Consider the following 2,851-nt stretch of genomic DNA (forward strand, 5'->3'; position numbering starts at 1 on the left):
CGCGCCAGCACCTTCCTCCCGCCGAGTACAGAGCCCCTGCGAGCAGCTAGGCCGGGCTCCTTCAGAGGACCCCGCCATCAGAGGGCAGGGGTGGGGGGGTGGGGGGGGAGCGGGCCTGGTGCTCTGAGGCCCCGCCTCTGCACCTGGGCATCGTGGCCTGGAGAAGGCAGGCAGGTGCCAGCCTGGGGGTGGGGGAGGGGGGTCACAGCGGCTGAGGACAGAGAGCAGGGTCTCTCCCCAGATCTGCCGCCGGTGGGAAGCAGCGGGCTCTCTGGAGCCTCAGTTTCCTTCGCTGCGAGATGAGGTCCGAGATGGTTCTGGGGGTGCCTTTCCGACCCGCGGTGCAGCTCCCGGCGCTCGGCAGGCGCTCGGCAGATGGCAGAATTAGCCTGACCCTCGCCGTTAACTGTGCCACGCTGTTTATAAGGAAGTTTCCCCGCCCGGCCGGTGCGGCTCAGTGGGAGGGCATCAGCCCGGGCACCAAAGGGCCGAGGGTTCGATGCCCAGTCAAGGGCATACACCTGGGCTGCAGGTTCCTTCTCGGCCCCGCTGGGGCTTATGTGGGAGGCAACCGATTGATGTGTCTCTCTCACATCCATGTTTCTCTCTGTCTCTCTCCCTCCTTCCTTCCCTTCCACTTTCTCTAAAAATCAACGGGAAAAATACCCTTGAGTGAGACTAACAAACAAATAAAAATATAACAAAATAAATGAGTTTCTCCTTATTTATAAATAAGCCAGGAGCCCCAAGGGAGTCAGGTGCTGGGGCAAGGGTTCCCAGCCAGCAAGCCCTTTAACCCTCAGCTGCCCCGGCTCAAGCTCTCTCTCCCCTGTAAGCTGGGACTGTTGCACCTGCCCTCCTCGCTCGCCTGCGGCAGAGGGCAGAGGGCAGAGGGCAGAGGGCAGAGGGCAGAGGAGGAGCAGGGGCAGGATGCACATGAAAACACTGTCCAAGCAGAGAGCTTCCCATCCACAAATATATGCTGTGGGTGCCCTGCTGGGAAACTGCAGATCCCTATGGATTCTGGGAGAAGAGCCAGCTCCCCCTCCCAGAACTCTGTGACTGGGCTTCCCCTGCCTGCCACCCCTCCCCCACCCACCCTCACCCCCTCCATCTGCCGAGAGGGCTGCCCTGACCCCTACTCCCCCGACACGCACCCGTCCCATCAGGCCGCACTCCAGTTACTCACCCAGGGGATGCAGTCCCCGGGGGCTGGTGCTGTCTCTAGTTTCTGTGTCCCCATCACCAGCCGGCCAGCCCGGAAGCCCGGACTCGAGCAGTGCCTGGTGTGGGAATGAGCTGGGGCGGGGCTGTCTCAGGCCGGCGCTGTTTCCGCCCATCAGTGGCTCCTCCCTGGAGGGCTCAGGTGCGCCTGGGAACCGCTGAGAAGCAGGGATGTCCTTCTGCCCCGGCCCACACCCCCACACCGGGAAACCCTCATGGGAGGCCTGGGCGTGAGCCAGGGCGGCGGTCAAAGCCCCCTTCAGCCAGAAAAAATCCCAAACGTGGGATGCTGGGGACAAGCCTGCAGTGGGGAGGGGTGGGAACGGGAGGTCAGGGGAGGTGGGGGGGGAGGGGTGCAGAGGAGGGATGAAGGGGGCTGCCTCCCCCCTTTCCCTCTAAAACTGGAGAGACAACGTGGAGTAGGGCTGAGAGTGGACTCCAGGACCAGCCCCCTCTCCCCTGGGCCCCTGGACAATGTAGAGCCTCCTGTGCCTCAGTTTCCTCGTCTGTAAGGAGAGAGATGGAAGTGGACTCCTCGCTGGGCAGCTGTGAAGGTGAAAGGACCGCAGGGCAGTGAGCACCTGGACACGGGCGGCCGGGCCTGGTCAGCGCCGGGATGTGTCTGCCGCTGTGTTCAAAGTTCATGAACCCTCAGGCCCATCGATCCTCCCCACGTCACCACTGTCTCTGTTATCCTTCTGCCCAAATATCATCAGTATGAATGTCTCAAGTAGGAGAAATAAACAATAAATATGTCTTACAGCAGAACGCTAGAATCCCAAAGACAAAGAGAGATCCTAAAAGCAACGAGAGAGAAATGGGGGGGGGGAGGAGATTACCTAAAATATGTGGCAATTACACCAATAGCAGGAGTCTTGATAGAAGCCAGAAGACAATGGAATAACATTGTCACATTACCAAGAAGAAATAGCTGAGAATCTAGAATTCTATATCCAGCTAATGATCACTCAACAATGAAAACAAAATAAAGACATTTTCAGGGAAAGACTAAGAAGGTTTACTTCTAAAATGCCTTGCTGATAAAATACTAGCAAAATAAATAAAATAAAATAATAGCAAAAAAAAAAAAAAAAAACACCAAAAAACAAAAACACAACACAAAAAAGTGCTCCAGAGAGAACTAAATTAAACCCAAAAGGAAAAAAATAAAATACAAGAAGAAACGGTAAGCAAAGAAATTGGTAATCTAAACAACTATTGACTATATGAAATAATAATGACTAATTTGAGAAGTATAAAAATACAGAGTGAAAATATATTACTGGACAATATGAAAGATAGAAAAGGAGATATCAGAATTAAAGCCTTCTAGAATCCTGTGTACAGGAGAAGGTAGAAATATAAGCCAGGAATGCACCTTGAAACTTTAAAGACTAGTTGTGTTCCCTGGCCAGTGTGGCTCAGTTGGTTGAGCGGCGTCCCATGCACCTAAAGGTTACCGGTTCGATTCCGGTTGGGGCCTGGGTTGTGGGCTCGATCCCCAGTAGGAGCATAGGAGCAAGAGGCAGTAGGCAGCCAATCTATGTTTCTCACATTGATGTCTTTCTCTCCCCCTCTCCCTTCCTCTCTCTCTAAAATCAATAAAAGCATATTTAAAAAAGAGCAG

This window comes from Eptesicus fuscus, chromosome 2 (assembly GCF_027574615.1).
Source record: "Eptesicus fuscus isolate TK198812 chromosome 2, DD_ASM_mEF_20220401, whole genome shotgun sequence".
NCBI lineage: Eukaryota > Metazoa > Chordata > Mammalia > Chiroptera > Vespertilionidae > Eptesicus > Eptesicus fuscus.